At 47.0% G+C, this 17,497-nt stretch overlaps 1 protein-coding gene across 2 annotated transcripts in view; it reads right to left on the bottom strand.

The window, feature by feature from the left end:
- MAPRE3 (microtubule associated protein RP/EB family member 3) overlaps positions 1 to 15,835 on the bottom strand; it is a 52,435-nt gene extending 36,600 nt beyond the window's left edge. Inside the window, exon 1 of one of the 2 annotated variants that reach the window (XM_080812745.1) lies at positions 15,655 to 15,835. The gene's annotated coding sequence lies outside the window, so the exon portion shown is untranslated. The remainder of the gene's footprint in view (positions 1 to 15,654) is intronic. The other variant, XM_080812744.1, reaches the window with a different exon arrangement.
- Positions 15,836 to 17,497: the final 1,662 nt, after the last annotated feature.

The following is a 17,497-nucleotide window of genomic DNA, read 5'->3' as shown; positions in this document are numbered from 1 at the left end:
CGCTACCATCTGAGTGGTAGGATTATAAATGGCTTTCATGTTTCAACTACTCGTTTCTATCTTTTCCAATTTTCTGTATATGAAAATAATAAGATCTCATGTTTTTTTTAAAAGAAGTAATACGTGTGTAGAAAAAAAGTGAGAATATTCAACGAAACAGCAGCAGTAATTCTTTTTGAGGGACAAGGTCATGGAAGACATCTACTTCCTGCTTAATGTGTTTCTGTGGTGCTTTAATTTTTTTTTTTTTTTAAGTAGGCTCCACACTCGCATAGAGCCCAGCGTGGGGCTTGAACTCATGACCCTGAGATCAAGACCTGAGCTGAGATCAAGAGTTGGATGCACAACCAACTGAGCCACCCAGGCGCCCCATAACGCTTTAATTTTAAAATACTTTTAAAGGCAATTTTGACTTAAACTTGCTATCCATAAAAGGAGATTTTGATGACTACCATACACTCAAGTTATTAGTTAAATACACATTACTCTTAGAAGTTTCTCTGAAATATGGGCAAGTTAATAGTGATTTTCAAGAATTCTTTTTAATTCACGGGAAAGCTAATGGACGGTTACACGTGAGGATGCATGGATTACTAAGGTGAGACTGGGACGAGAGATTGAAAATTCCCACGTGTCCTTCAGAGAAATCGCTGGTGAGCGGGCCGTCGGCAGGCGGGCAGGACCACCTGTTGGAGCCCCCGGTGCCCTGTGGGCAAGGGACGGGGTGAGAGGTTTCTCAGTTGTTTCTCTCAGCTGGCTTCCTGCCTTCAGCAACCCAACCGTGGCTCAGGTACCTGGGAAAGCTTCTGAGAGAAGCTGACAGGCGGTCTCTTTGGAGAGGCAGTTAGAGGAGCTGCCAATTCCAGAAAACCAAGCTGAATACAAGGTACACGTTAAGATGTTTCAGCTAACAGTTCTGGGAGCTCTAAAATAATTGGTTATTCCCTGTCCCCCCCAAAGAGGTCATCTGCTCCAGGCAGCAAGCAACAAAATTTCCGCCGTAGAGCTAGCTGCTGGCAGGACCGCCTGAGTTCAAAGAATAAGCTTTAAAGCTAAAGGGGCGAATTGGACCTTCTAAAATACTCCTCACAGGGCCTGTGTTATCACGGGGCTCCCAGCGCCCTTGAGAGTCACAAGTCCTGGGGTGCCTGGGTGGCTCAGTGGGTTCTGCCTTCGGCTCAGGTCATGATCTCAGGCTCCTGGGATCAAGCCCCGCATCGGGCTCTTGCTCAGCAGGGAGCCTGTTTCCCCCTCTCTCTCTGCCTCCTGCTCTGCCTACTTGTCAGATCTCTCTCTCTCTGCCAAATAAATAAATCTTTAAAAAAAAAAAAAGTCACAAGTCCTGTTGAGTTATGACCTTTAGCACATCCCAGAACAGCTCCGGGCAGAGCTGTTGGGTCTTGCTAATGGAGCCTTCCTGGCCATAGGAAGTTTTCTGGGCTGTGATCAGAGACTTGCTGCATCAGGGAAGGCACAATTAGCCTGCCAGCTTCAGAAAGATGCTCCACTAAGTAGATCAGTTCTCCGGAAGTGCCGGCAGGCAGGGTGGAGGTGCTGCAGGGAGAAAAAACTTTCTGAAGTCCACCTTTGGAACTTGGTGGGCTCCTAGGTCAGGGTCTGATCGCCCACACCCCGGAGAGCCAGAAACGCACCCTTGGGAGAGGAAGCACTAGACCAGTCAACTTTCTTTTTAGGGAAACACAAACTATGTGGTGGGCTTCACTCCCTGAATGTCTCTGTCTCTACCTTACTGGAAAGCTGACTCTGAACGAGTGGGGTCTTGCGGAAAAGGGCAGTGGCAGTGGTATCCGCATCCTCGTTCCCTCTGACAGGAGCTGGTTGAGCCCTCTTGGTTCCAGGGCTCCTCCCACCCCGAGAGGAGCAGAGATCTGCTCTTCCGGGTCCTCTTGTCCATGAGGGATGAAGGCGAGGGCTCGTTTGCTCACTACAGTCACGGTCTCCTCACTCCTAAGAGCTACCTAGAACTGAGGGCAACAAAACACACCTCAGAAAGCCACTCATTCAGCCATTATTTGTTGAGTCTCAACTCCTTGTGGGTCTGATGTAGATGAGTCAGTCAGTCTTGGTCCTTGACTCATGGACCTTGTGGTCTAGGGAGAGGGACAGATAGTAACAGAATAACCATACGAGTAACTATACTCACATTAAGTGCTACACAGGAAAAATGCAGAACTAGAATGTTTTGAAAGCAATGGCTTTCAACCATTTAGTAAAAAATGTATTTTACATTATAATTCAAGCAATATATGTATACATATGGACATGTTTGATAAAACAAAAATTTCCTTAAACAATTCTTATTCTTATTAGGAACTCTGCACTAGGACATTTTCTGGTCTATTCATTTACAAAATGCTGGTTACAACTGAATAAATTGATCTCACAACCAATTACAGTTTGTGATCCACAATTTGAAAAGTCCTATGAGGGGGCCCCAGCCTGTCGTGGAGCTGGGAGTCATGAACACTTCTCTGAGGGGATGACACTTAGATCCAGACATGTGAGGCTAAGGAGAGTTAGCCCAAAAAGTCCAGTAAAGAACGGTCTGGGGTGGGGGGAGGGAACATATGCAAAGACCCCCCATTTTACAGAAAAGGAAACGGGATCAGGGAGATATGTGATTTGTTCGTGGTCACATAACTCTGAGCCCAGGTCTCCCAACTTCAGGTTCAAGGGCCTCTCATGTACTACAGCCTATCAGTTGTCCTCTTCCTCCACTTAGTAGTTATGGGCCAAGGACTAATTATTCTCACCTAGACTGCCCAGGAGAAAAGAGAAAAGAGCACCGGCAGGAGGCTGTGTTTACAAAGATTCTATTAAATTCTACATGCAAAACAATGCACGTTAGCTCCTACCCCACCTGGCTTGAGGCCTGCACCGCAAGCTGTTTGTTCCTTCCTGGTAGGGACTGGCAGGGAGCCATACTCCTGCTTAGTCCTGGCTTTAGCGAAACAGCATTTACAAAATGGCCAGGCAAAGTTTAGTTTTAGCCGAAGACCCTGAAAAGAGTGCAGAGCACTGGCCCGCACTTTTCCATCTCCCCATGTTGATGCTGGCACCTGACTTTCCACACGTTTCCACCTTGCTCAGCTCCCTGCTATCGGCCCCTGTGACTGCTGGGAACAGTGAGCTCCATAAATGGCTTGGTTGAGCAGCCTGGAGGTAATGCGAATCCGGCAAGTGAAATGCAGGCCAAGGCCATGGGTGTCTGTCAGGGTCAGAGTCAAAGTGGATAACCCAGGAGCCCATGAGAAAAAGAGGGGTCAGGAGGGAAGGGCCTCTTTCAAAATAGGCCAGAAGAGAAAACAGGGCTGCTGTTTACAGATGTGGCGTTTGCAACCTGCACGAAGCACCCCGGGAGGGGATTTGTGAGGCTGACATGGAAGCCACACTCCGTGGTTGGGTGGGGTGGGGTGGGGACAACATATGCACAGAGGACAGCCTCCATGGCCCTGGAGGGTACCTGGTCAGAGGGTCAGAAACAGCCAGAACCACAAAACTTCACATTGAAAATGCTGCCAAGCCTGGGGAAGGTTGACGTCCTCAGGTATGAAGCACTACTGGTGTGTGGGTGTTTACAGGCTGGTGTGTGGGTGCCGCTCGGCAGTGACGAGCTGTGGCCACAGGAGCTCTTGGCTGACAAGCAGAGACACCTCGCAGTTTGAACACTTATCAAGCCATTAAGCCAGACGCTGGGTTCCTCCCGCATCTTCATTTCTACTTCAGCAATCTCAGAGCAGTCCAGCCACACTCCGGAAGCACAGCTCTACTCCTGAGATTTTAAATTCGTTAAAAAAAAGTATGTTACTGATGGGGCGCCGGGACAGCTCAGTCAGCCAAATGTCTGCCGCTTGGTTTCAGCTCAGGTCGTGATCTTAGGGTCCTGGGATTGAGCCCTGCATTGGGCTCAGTGTGGAGTCTGCTTAAGATTCTCTCTCCCTCTCTCCCTCTGCCCCAACTCCTGCTCATTCTCTTGCTCTCTCTCAAATAAATAAATCTTAAAAAAAAAAAAAGGTACTGGTAATCCATGCCCATATAAAAACACCGCAAACATTACAGAAAGCTAAATAATTAAAAGGAAAAACAGTCTCTTCCAAATTTTAACATTAAAATCTTCTCCTGTCAATACCCTCCTTACTACTCATCTTTCATATTCCAAACCTGCTTTCTGTTCTCACTCGAGCTTATAATTCCTCTGCGCCCTCCTTCTGCTGACAACCAGCACCTCTCTTAGGTTTGTAGCGCCTCCCGCCACCTCTGACCTTAGGGCCAGCTGCTTCAATGCCATCTTAATTCTGCCTCCTCAGAAACCTTGGCCCGCACATGCCCCCACCCTTGCAGCTCGCCACTCACGGCTGCTTCCCCAGGCTAGAGGACTTCAGGGAATTAGCCCGTTAGGAGTCCCTGGGTCCAAGTCAGCCCTCAGCTCCGAACAAAACTTTTATTCATTTCTCATACGCCCAGGCTCATTTCTTACAGCGGTTCATTCAGACCTCCAACGCCTCACCCCCTACCTCAGCAAGTGGCCTTGGCTCCATTTCACTGAGGAAAAGGTCTTTTCTTGGCAGGAACGCCAGTCATTTTCCCTGGGCTTCGCCCTGCAAGTCATGGGTAGAAAGGGCCATGTCCTCTCCTCCTACCAGTCTCAGTGGAAGGGAGCCCTTCCCTCCTCTGCAAAGTTACCCCTTCCTTGGTGTCCCCAAGATCTTTCCCATTTGCTCCCTTTCTCTCTTGCATCCAAGTTATTTTCCTCAAATAACTCTTTCTCTCTTCTGCCATTACACACGTTCAGATCTCCTTATTATCAGAAAGCATTCAAGTCGATCCTAAACTCTTACTCTAACTGTAAGTTGGCTGGATCTCCGTGGAAAACAATGCACAATGAGCCTACTATAAAAACAAGAATAACATGGAAGCAACCTAAATATCCACTGACAGGTGAATGCATAAAGAAAATGTGGCAATATACAGAATGGACTATCACCCCTTCATAAAAAAGGAAGGAAATCCTGCTGTTTGCAAAACATGGATGGACCTCGAGGGCATGGTGCCAAGTGAAATAAGTCAGACAGAGAAAGACAAAAACTTATATGTGGAATCTACAAACAACAAATTCATGGGTACAGAGACAGACTGATGGGTGCCAGAGATGGGGCATTGGGGAGGAGGTGGGGGAAATGAGTGAAGGTCAAAAAGTACAAAGAAAGGCGGTCCTGGGGATAGAATGTCTCGGTAGTTATTTACTGTGTGGTGTATTTGGAAGTTGCTAAGAGAGCAAATCTTAAAAAGTTCTCATCACAACAAAAAACGACTTGTAACGATGTGTGTGGTGATGGATGTTAGCTAGACTTACTGTGGCGATCATTTCACAATACCTATGAATATTGAATCGCTATGTTGTACACCAGAAACCACCACAATGTTATGAGTCAGTTATATCTCAATTTAAAAACCCTGCAGAAAAAGATGCACAAATGCAGAGAACAACTGGAAATTGCCAGAGGGAGAGGAGTGGGGGAATGGGCCAAATGGGAAAATCAAAAACAAAAACAAAACGAAACAAAATCCAACATTGTTTGTACCCTTTGCCTCCGTATGCCACTTTAGGGGATATACTCTGAAGAAATAGCCCACAAAAGGAAAACAGTGGCTTGTACAGTGATGTTCAGAGCAGAGATATTTACACTTGTAATTTGCAAAACGTTGGAAATACCCCAATTGCCCAATAATAGATTGATGGTTCAGCATATTTTGGTATCCGTATAATGGAACACCGCAGAAGGAGTGGGACATTTGTTTTTTATTTTTTATTTTATTTTTATTATTTATTTTTTAACTTTAATTCCAGTGTAGTAAACATAACGGTGTTATATTAGTTTCCAGTGTACGAGATAGTGAGTGATTCAACACTTCCATATAATTCCTCAGTGCTCGCCAGATAAGTGTGCTGGAATGGGATATTTGAAATGACAAGTACATGGATTATGTGGACACAGAGAAATCTGCAGATGAAGTCCATTTTAATACATAAAAATTATATAAGCAAAAAATATACTCATTAAATTTTTATATACATTTACTTAGTCCTGGGATCGAGCCCCGCATCGAGCTCTCTGCTCAGCAGGGAGCCTGCTTCCTCCTTTCTCTCTCTCTCTGCCTACTTGTGATCTCTGTCTGTCAAATAAATAAAATAAAATCTTAAAAAAAAAAAAAGAATTAGAATTGGGGTGCCTGGGTGGTTCCGTGGGTTAAAGCCTCTGCCTTCGGCTCAGGTCATGATCCTGGGGTCCTGGGATCGAGCCCCGCATCAGGCTCTCTGCTCCGTGGGGAGCCTGCTTCCTCCTCTCTCTCCACCTGCCTCTCTGCCTAGTTGTGATTTCTCTCTGTCAAATAAATAAAATATTTAAAAAAAGGAATTGGAATAATAAAATAATTGATCTTGCTGCTACTGGTAACTACTTTTCTGCCTTTTCCCGTTGCAGCTCTCTGGTGACCATCCACTGCCTCTGTTTTCTCTCTATCCAGTTCCCCCCCTCACACTACCCCACCTGGCTTTCATCTTCAGTGTTTTATTGGACTCACACCCTCAGCAATCATCATGATTTTCTTCTGGATAGATCCTTGAGTCTAGTTAAGCCAGCAGCACTGAAGCTCTCTTCTTGACATCTTTCTCTTTTCTCTTCCCTTGCTGCTGAACCATCCTAACTTCCCCACACCTCTTTGCTTTTTTCCTAATTGTGGATGATTCTTGCAGCCTATTACTTGGGGCGCTGGTCTCCGTGCTCTACACGCCAGCCCTCTGGACAGAGCGCCTTTCAGGGAAGCCATCCCTCCTGTGTCGCTCATTCTCACGTCTGTAGCTCCATCCCAGCCTCACCCTCGGCTTCTGGTTCTATGTGATCACTCCACTTGGAGGCTTCCTGCTGTCACCTCTAGTTCTCCATGTCTGAAATGAAACTTCTCTCCAAACTGCCTCTCCAACTTCCTAAGTTCTGGCTAACGTCACCAGTGTTGTCCCATAACCTCAGTTTGGTAAGGGTGGCCTGCTTACGGTCCTCATCATACTCACTCCCAGTCATTCCTCAGCAGACTCTGTGCCTCTTGGAAAATGCTCCCTGCTGTCCTTATTCCTGAAGGCCTACTCACTCCCAGGACAAGCTCAGGCTCCGCTTCCTTTGTAAAGTCTTTTCCAATTACCTCAGTTCACAGTGATTATTTTCCTCTCACAATCCTTGTTGAAGTTAGACTCTCTAGTACTAGCGACACACAATGCACTGTTCTTTTCATTTCTTTTACCTAAATTCTCTCCCTGCTCTGTCGTCTGGTGGACAGGATCCCACACCATCCTGCTGGGCCACCCCAGGGCATCTCCCTCTCTGAAGCCCTCCCAGTTCTCACAGGCTCAGGGTCACCCCTCCTTCAGGGCTGCCAACGCATCCCTTCCCATCGCTGCTAGAGTTCCCATACCCTTGGACTGTTGTGCCATACCATTTTTGTTCAACTCTCAGCAGAACGTTAGCCAAGTTCCTTAAGTGCCAAGACCACATCTTACACAACAAAGCACTGAGATGTGCTGCTGACATCTGATGTTGTCAATACCCTGGTCATTCCACACACGCATCTTATCTTCCAAACCAGACTACGATCTCCTCATGGAGACAGGGGTTAAATCTCATTTCTTTTAAATCCCATGGTGACTAAGAATACAAAACAGAAAGGACCCGAGGAGTACCTGTTGAGGGTATATTTAGAATAAAGCCCTGAGGAGAAAATATGTAAATATATATGACTAACCTATGAGCCTGGAAACTGTACTTTCTGGGGAATACAAGTCTTATCAAGTCTCAGAACACTGCACCTTGCTATTTTGGGGCCGGCATAACACATCTCTGTACTTAGCAGTGGTCCTGTCACTTAAAGGTGTTAATAGGATGCCCAAACTGGAAACTTTCAACTGTGAACTCTACCCATCTAAAATCAGAACGAATCAGAGACTAAATCAGAGTCCCTGAGAAGTGGCAATAATCCACAGGGAAGGAGCTGGGGGTGGCGGCTGCCAGCCAAGAGTCTGGTGCTGCAGAAAAATCTGGCTACGCAGTGACTATGACACCAGGGGAGAGAAGGCTTCAGGGAAACACTCCTCACATGGGAAGAGATATTGAATTTCATCCAGTGGTCCAAGGTCTGCCCCTTTCACATGGTACAACACACGTTAGTCCAACTATGATCTTGCTGACTCAGAGAAGCTAAGATTTCATTTCCTACCAATCAGGAAACCCCGTTTAAATGACAAGGTGATCAGGACAACCACACCCTCAATGCCTCTCTGGCAACCACTCTCGCCAAGTGGGGAGCGTCTCCAGCTAGCCATCCCAAAGACTTGTTCACTAATAATCCCAGGAGGCTAGGAAGGCCTCCACCCGATCCAGGACAAATGTTTGGGTAGTCAGAACCATCTGGAAGAGGAGGCAGATTCTGTTCAACGAACATTTATGGCAGCACCGTGTGACAGGCCGAGCTGTGTGACGGGCCATATGTCCCTCAATGCTAAAACCTGGATCCCTAGTGCTCCGAGGTGGGCAGACACCCCTACTAGTAGAAGAAAGGACTCAGTCCTCTGGCCTAGGTCACAGAGGCAGCGTACAGTGCATATGTGGACGGGAAAGATGAGGTGACGGGACGGCTACTGGGCCACCTCTCCTTTCACAGCCACGAACTCCAGGGACCTGGTGCAGTGAAGAGGGAACTCCCCAGTCCCCTCTGCAGAGGGCTTCTACCCATCAGGTGGCTACCGGCGGGCATCCAACCTTCTCTATCCTTGGAGGAAGAAGGACCTCTGAGCTGATTGCTGAACAGAATATGGACAAAGGCAAAGGGAGGAAGGAGCGTGCAGCAGGCTTGAGCACAGTCCTTCAAAAAGAGTTCAGGGAGGTATACACGCACAAAACATAAGGGCACTGCTCCTCCTAGGAAGTAGGTTTGGACACGTGCTTTTATCTGGGTAAACCTGACCAATCCCTAATTGTTGACCCTTTAGTTGTTTTAACTGTTAGATATTATTAATAATGTTATATTAATAAAAATCCTTGTACAGTATTTTCTCTTTTTTAAAAAAAGATTTTATTTATTTATTTATTTGACAGACAGAGATCACAAGTAGGCAGAGAGGCAGGCAGAGAGAGGGGGAGAAGCAGGCTGCCCACTGAGCAGAGAGCCCTATGTGGGGCTCGATCCCAGGACCCTGGGATCATGACCTGAGCCGAAGGCAGAGGCTTTAATCCACTGAGTCACCCAGGCACCCCTTGTACAGTATTTTCATAAACACGCTTGATTTTCTAAATATTCTTAGAACCGTAATTTCTGATTTAAGGATATATGTCCTTTTTTATTTTTAAGATTTTATTTATTTATTTGACAGAGAGAGAGAGATCACAAGTAGGCAGAGAGGCAGGCAGAGAGAGAGGGAGGATATATGTCCTTTTAAGGCTTTTGATATACATTGTCAAAATTACTGGTTAGATTTGAAGCAATGCTTCTTGCTCAGTTATTTTGAACATATCATACAGTGATATGTATCTCCCATATACAGGAAATAGTTTTGGGAAAAAATAATTTTACTTGGAATCAAAACATTTTAATAGGTCAAGGCCTATTTTCTTCAGGCAAATGAAGCATCCAGAGCTCAAAACATTAATGTTACATCATCCCTGTTTAGCAAAGTTGGTAGGACACGATGCTCATGGGAAAGATACAGGGCTTAGGCTAGTTGGCTGGTCAACTCAACACAGAGGAAAAACCATCCTTGGCAACTGAATGCCTCACCAACCTGGGCCAACTGTCACAAATTTGTACTCTTGGCCAAAGGGAAGATTAGGAGATGGAATGTGGATTACTCCGCAAAACTCATCCTCACTCCTGGTTAGCAAGCAAAAGCACGTGTCCAAATGATAGGTGTGTCTTTTTTTCTATAATAAATAGGACATCTGGCTAGGAAACACAATTTACCAACTTATGGGAAGATTAAAGTTCAATAATATGTAATTATTTTGTCACAGATTATCTACTTCCTAGGAGGAGCTCTAGTAAATGAGCTGTGTGAAAGATGTGCTCTACCGGCCAGGTCTGATCAGAAACACAGCTAATGCCACAGAGTGTGTCCAGCACTTAGGCTGGAGGTTCTTTTTTTTTTTTTTTAATATTTTATTTATTTATTTGACAGAGAAAGATCACAAGTAGGCAGAGAGGCAGGCAGAGAGAGAGAGAGAGAGAGAGAGAGAGAGAAGCAGACTCCCTGCTGAGCAAAGAGCCCGATGCGGGGCTCGATCCCACGACCTGAGATCATGACCTGAGCCAAAGGCAGCGGCTTAACCCACTGAGCCACCCAGGCGCCCCAGGCTGGAGGTTCTTTAAACTTCAAGCCTTTTTTTTTTTTTTTTTTTTTAAGATTTATTTATTTATTTGACAGAGAGAGAGAAAGAGAGAGAAAGAACACACAAGCAGGGGGAGCAGCAGGCAATGGGAGAGGGAGAAGCAGGGTCCTCGCTGAGCAGGGAGCCTGACATGGTGCTCGACCCCAGGACCCTGGGATCATGACTCGAGTAGAAGGCAGATGCTTACCCAACTGAGCCACCCAGATGCCCCTAAACTTCAAGCCCTCTTGATGTAAAGTAAGGGGTGTGGGTTTTTCATAAAGGTCATCTGGTCAGGCGGCATTTCCTGAACAGTTGAAAACTAGATTAGCATTTTGGAATAGTAATGATGTCTTCAACTGGGCAAGAGGAGGGACTGTTCTTAAGAAGGGAAGGAAAACAGGAGGAAGAGGTGGGAAGGTAGCAGGTCAATGAGGCATCCTGGGCTGCCAGGGAAGCAGTCACTTTGGAGTTTCCTGCCCTCACTTACAACTGGCTTGGTGCAAACCGGCTTGGCCTGCTGGAGGGAAGCAGTCTAACCCTATCTGCCCCATGTACTGAAGGCCCCAAGTAAAGGCAAAGCCTTTTTTTGTATCAAAATGTACTCACTGAAAAACAGCCACTGTTTAGCCACTGCTAACTCTATTGGTCTGCATGAAATGACAAAAACACACAGGTTGCTTATAACAATTTACACACAGAAGCACATGAAGTAAAGGTTCTCCTTTGAATCTCCCTTTCCCTTCTCTATACCCAAATTCTACTTCTAAGAGGTAAAACCTATTGTGTTTATCTTTCCAGTCTTTAGATGCCTATACCTGGGTATTTTCTTCCCAAATGAAATTTATACAAATTTAAGTTCATTTGTGTTCTACCTGAATGGGTCGCCCTGGCTCCGTAAATACTGGGTGGTCTCTGCCTTGACCCCATCTGGAAATGTTGCCATCCAAAATGACCTCCCTTTACCTCTCTTTACTAGAAAGGAGGTTTCCCTGCTAAGATGGGAAGCTCCTTTGCCTGGCCCTCTGGATCTTCTGGACAGATGCAGAAGCTGATCTGAGCAAAGTCACGGAGGAGAGCTACATCTCTAACGGAAGAGAAAGTGAAGGAGGGCCATGGGAGCTTTCGTCACAAGGGAGAGCTCAGCAGCTTTTTCATTTCCAATTAGGTTTGCTCCCCAGACTGGCCTCCCCAACTGGAGGACTAACCGCCCGCACGACACACACAAACACACAAAGTCCGTGCTCTCCTAGGCAAGTGCTCCTGCCCTGCTAGTCTTTCAGATAACCAGGTCAGCTGAATGTGTGGATACAAAGGGGCATTTCATATACTCCTATTCTGGCAGTTGGAATAACACTGCAAGTGCCAGGTCTTCATGGGACAAATCTCTCTGTGCGTGTCAAACATGATGAGAGTGCTGCTGGGAGATGGAGACTATTGAAATGAGGGTCCAAGATTGACTTAAAACATGATAAAAATGTGTATTTTTTAAAAAAGATTTTATTTATTTATTTGACAGAGATCACAAGTAGGCAGAGAGGCAGGCAAGGGGTGGGGAGGAAGCAGGCTCCCTGCCGAGCAGAGAGCCTGACCCTACAAAACATGGTTATCATCCCAGGCCTGCAGGGGAGAAAATGGCCCACAGACATTTCACAGCCCCCCAAGGCCACGTGGCAAGGACGGGATAGGACCAACATTTGAACTCAGGTCTGTCTGCTTCCAGAGGCCAGACTGCCTCACTTCCTCCAGGAGAAGGGTTAGAAATCTCACTGGGGCTTCCCGGAACTACAGAAGGTTCTAGTCTGGGAGCTGGAAGATTATACAGTTTACTGCTCCTCTTGGCCCCTCTCAGCCCCCTGCACCCTGCCTCCTGGGATGCAACGGCCTCACGGATGACAAGTTGAGAGGACTGCAAGCCCCCACCTTCGCATTTGCTTTATATTAGATGATGCAAAGTTTTGAAAGGCAAACCTTCCTAATGTCAGCATGTGTGAGGCAAAATTATTATTTTTAAGGTGGCAAGAATAAATATTTAATTAGACAGTGTGACACTAGATTTTACCTAGCTCTGCACCATCTCGGATAATAAAACAAGCCCTTGTCTACAGGACTAATTACAGACTGCTAAATTATTTTTCTTAAAACCCTCTGGAATATTAAACATGAGGGATGAGACAATGTAGTATTGTAGACTAGCTCTAGAAATCTGGGTTCCAATTCTGACTCAGCCACTAATAACTACCAACATTCATTTGTATGGTGCACACAGTTTACAAAGTGTTATTCATACACTTTCTACACTAGTTGGGTGACTTTAGGCAAGTCACTTAACTCTTGGTGTCTCATGCTAAAATCTCATGCTAAATGAGAACACTGAGTTATGTCATCTGAAGTCCCCTCTACTTCTAACATTGTACAGGGCCTATACTTACTTTAGGATCTTTACAAATGTATCTGTAAACAAATCAGGGCAGATGCATTCTGCTTGAGAAAAACAATAGTTTCTGTTCAGCTTCTGAAAGATGTTACTCAGCCAAATTCATGTATAGCTCATAAAACATTTGCTGCCAGCTAGTTGGCTCAGCTTCTGGAAGGTACCATAATAAGGCCTTGGGTTGGATTCTGACCTGGGAACTTTCCTCTGTTCAGTAGCCAAGTACTGTGCCTAACGGCAGTCAATCATCTCACACACATAACCCCATAAAGTGGGCTAGCTTGGAGGAAGGACTTGGAGGAAATCCGTCCTCACAATGCAAGCATTCTCAGGATGGTAGGTCAGTAATAGCATCATCACATACCCAGAGATATTATAAATATCACCCTTTCTCAGTTTTAAAACACACAAATCTCACCTTCAAGTCTTGCCACTTCCTGGCTATTTTACTGTTCCTGAAATTAGGATGTGACTTAGAATCAACATATATATTTTGATCTGGTTGTAGCAAATTGTTTTACTAAAAACTTTTGGTAAATTGCTGGTGTGTCTGAGAATCAAAGGAACATAATGCTATAAAACCACAACAAAGGTTACATAGATTTTGGTCTAACTTCTTTCAAATTGTTTCCCTCTCCCTGATCTTAACAATTACATTCGGTAACAACTGGGTAGGCAACATGCAAGACACTGGTCTGTTTCCCAATAGTAGCCATTTAGAAAGCATTCCATCATTATCTCATAAAACATTGGTACGGGTTTCAAAGGCAAATTAACCCATATAAAAACCACTGTGATGCTCTGAAAATGTTCCATCCCAGAGCAAACTGGAAAGGGAACATTTTACTCACACCCTCCTGATCTATCTAGCCTTGACACATTTTCTTGCTTCTTAATTCACAACCCTCCACCCCAGTAATATTGCTGATTCCCAAAATACACTCGACCCAGGAGGAGCAGCTCTCCAGCACAGCTGTCTGCTCCTGCCCTGCCCGGGTATTTCGGTGAGCTATGCAACACAGAGGACCACACAGAAGGAATGTAACTGTCAGGCCCCACAGCTCCCATCGCCCCACAGGCAGGTGCATCCCGCCAAACCCCAGACTGGCATTCGAAACAGAAGAAACTGCCTTCCTGCATGGGGGCTGTAGGTTTCCCGAACTTCATCTCCATGTTTAAAACTAGGACGACAGCCGTCTTTGCTACTGTAAACTAATCTGATGGGCATGGGGGTGGGGAGTGGCTCTGAGGAGGCTGCCAATAGGCCATGATTGAGCAAAGTCAAGGAGCAAAATCATTATTTCTCACTGTTTGCAATCCCCAAAACGGCAAAATTAGTGGGTCCTTCACCGTGATTTTTAGAAGTAAACTATCTACTCTTTTGGCAGCCTGGAGTAAAAAAATACAAAGCCTCTTGTAGGCTTTAACTGCCTGATATTTACACATATTTGCTAACAGTACACTGGAATCTGGAAGCCAGGAAAAAAAAAAAAAAGAATCAAAGGAAGTTGGCAGTTAGATACATGCATAGTAGTTAGGAGTCCTCGAGTTGAGGCACGTTTATTAAGAGGGCCTCTGGCTGCGGGCACCAACTCTGACTTCAGCTCTATTTCTGCTGGAAAAAGAAAACAGTTTGGGATCCTCCAAGATCGGGAATGCAGGGTGGGCAGGTGGATTGGTAGCAAACATAACCCAGCGAATTGTCCAGATATGCTGGAGTCCTATCAGGTGACAGCCCCCACAGACCCACAGCTGCCGGAGGCGGGGGGTACAAGCCGCAGACCTAGATGTAGAGAAATTCTCCTTCCTCTCCACTCTGCACCTTATGCTAAAACTCACTGTCACCCAATTGGTTACTACATGGTATTTACAGGTATCCGAGATTAATTCCTGCCACAACCCTTCAACATACAAACAGTAAGCACTTGCTATGGGTGATAGCAGGCCTCATATTATACCAGGGTTGTACAGCAAAAACTAAAAAAATTAAAAATGAAAAACGCATACTAAAGAGTACTGCAAGGTGCTTATTCACAACACCACACCGGAAGCGCAGGAACTTCAGCTTCCCAGCGCAGCCTTCCCCCTCCCCTCCCGCCACTACCTCTAGTCCCTCTCCGTAGCGCCCGCCAAGGCAATGGCCCAGCCCACTAGAAGGCCACCATGCACTAGCGGGTGTTCACTAAACAGTAGCTAATCATCATGGGGCTGAGTCCTTCTCGGCAAAATCTATTCCGAAAGCCCCACAAGCTCTTAACAGTCGGAACTGTCCAGACCTGCTTCCCCACACCAGCCAGGGCAGGAGTTTGTGGGTAAGAAACCTGAGGCCCCAAGGTTTGGGCAGGCAGAATGCCCCCCCCCCCCCAAGTCTCCCCTCGCCCTCTCCCTTGTCACTCTTTTTCTGGCATATCACTGGGGAAAACCAGAGAGGCCGGAGGTGTCAGGCCCAAGAGGAGTAAGGAGAAGCGACAAGGGCGGGCCGGAGGCAGTTCGGGGCGATGCCGGAGGGATCAGTCCGGGGTGGCGGCACCTCTAGTGGGAAGGAGCCCCCGAGGTGGGTCCGGAGGGAGGGTAGGGAGGGGGAGTGGCTCGAAGGCCTGACGGCCGCCGCGGGGACCCCGGGAGAGAGGGATGGAGAGAGAGAGAGGCGGCGGCGGTGAGGCGCGGTTGGGGGGGCGGGGGCGCGGGTGGGGAGGCGAGGGGGGCAGCCCGGTTCCCCTCCCCCCGCCCGGGCCCGGGCCTCCCGCTGACTCAGCCCCCACAGCGTCGGTCGCCTCGGCCCGGACTCACAGTGCGCGAGGCTGCTCCGGCGGAGGCGGCGGGGCGGGGGGGACAGGCGGCGGGGGCGCTGCGGCTGAGGTTGCGGCTCCGGCCGGCGGCTCCGGGGCGAAGGGTCCTAGCAGAGGCCGCCGCGGTCTCCGGCTTCAACGCACAGGGACTGCGGGGGAAGAGAGCACTGCGCAGGCGCGATGCGGCCACCGCTGTCAGTCCGAGCGGGGCGGGGCCAGGGCACCCGCCGTCTCCACGGCAACTGGGCGGCGAGGGAAGGACAGCTCCAACCTCCACCTTGTGTTAGCGACGGCGGCGGGGGGACAGAGGAGGGGGGCAACGAGAACAGTCCCTTTACATTGCCATAGCAACAAGGAGAAGAAACCGCCTCATAAATTTATGGTGGTACCGAGGGAACGCTCTTGCCTCGTCACCATGGCAACTGGAACAGCCCCTTCCTTTTTCCTTAGCAACAGGGTAACAATTCCTCCACCCTGCCGAACTAATCACAGAAGGAACAACCATTTACACCTGACTCCGTAGTAGTCGGAAGACGGATTCCTGTCTGCCTCACCGCTACTGCAAAGGAAAAACGGGAGCACATTTCTTCTTTCAGCAACACGAGAGCTAAGGCTGAGTATCTCCTCGCGGTTTATGGTTTTTAATCACAGCCCATTACTCTAACCTCCAAATTCCATTTTTTCCTACCTGTGCTAAACATACCTTTTCATCTCCTACCAGGTCTATACCTTTACCCTTAAATTGAGCTAACAAAATCGTCTATACACATATCACTTGAGTTTTTATCAAGCTTATTGTCTCTCATCCAATGCATTTCTTGTTTCTTCATCTTGCCTATTAGCTGGTTGAGATTCTACCTTCTCTTAACTAGTTCCCTCCTCGATATGTTGTTCACTGGTATTCCCAAATTCCCTATACCAAGTCTGTTTTTATGGATCTCCCCAGTTCTTCTAGATCTCTCTTCTCCCCGTCCACACCTACTGTCCTTGTCCTTCTGTGCTCTACCTTTTTACCTTTTGAGGGGTAAAAAGGTAAATAGAAAAAAATTCTTTGAGGGGTAAAAAGTAAGTAGGAAAAAATTGTCACTCTTTCTCACTTTCTCTGACTGAGCTGCCTCCGAGTCCCAGTCAGGATTTTCTCTATGATCTTTACACATATTTAATCTTTAATACCACTGCTACTATTATAACTCTCTCACTCCCTTAGCTCTCCATCTTAATGCCAAAATTCTAGCCGTCTATTATTTGAGACTCTGGCATTCTGTACTTCCCGAATCCTCGCCTGTAGCTAGTCTCCCTTCTACCCTATTCCAAATGCACCCATAGAGTGAATTTCCTCACTGGATACTGACCTCCTCCATGACTCCCGTCACCCTCTATAATCAGAGTAACTCATCACACCTTAACATTCTATCATCTGCTGACCCAGCTTGGACGAAGCCCTCTAGGTGAACATCACTGGATTCTGCCGGGCTTGTTGGCATACTGGAGATGCTGCATTCTCCTTGAATGACTCAGAAGTAAGAATTCATTCTTTTCCTAGTCTCTCTGTTTAGCTCCTAGATATTCCATCCCGGGACTATTGGTGTCAAAGGACTCCGACTGGATCCATTTTCTTGGGGGAGAAAGAGAAGGCAGCTCATCACACATGGAGTAAGAAAAGAGAGTGCTGAGTCAAGACCCTCTCTTCCTATCCAAGGTAGCTCTCAGGAAGGAGAGGGCTCCTTGGAGCAGATAATTCCCAGGACAAATCAGAGGTTAGCAGAGTGAAAACCCGGGCTATACTTTTTCCTAGCCACAGAGTTTGAGAACGGAAGCTGTTCCTAACTGTGTCCACAGGGTAT

This window comes from Martes martes (assembly GCF_963455335.1).
Source record: "Martes martes genome assembly, chromosome: 9".
NCBI classification, from domain to species: Eukaryota; Metazoa; Chordata; class Mammalia; order Carnivora; family Mustelidae; genus Martes; species Martes martes.
The sequence above is the reverse complement of the archived record's forward strand: the minus strand, read 5'-3'. Positions and strand labels throughout refer to the sequence as shown.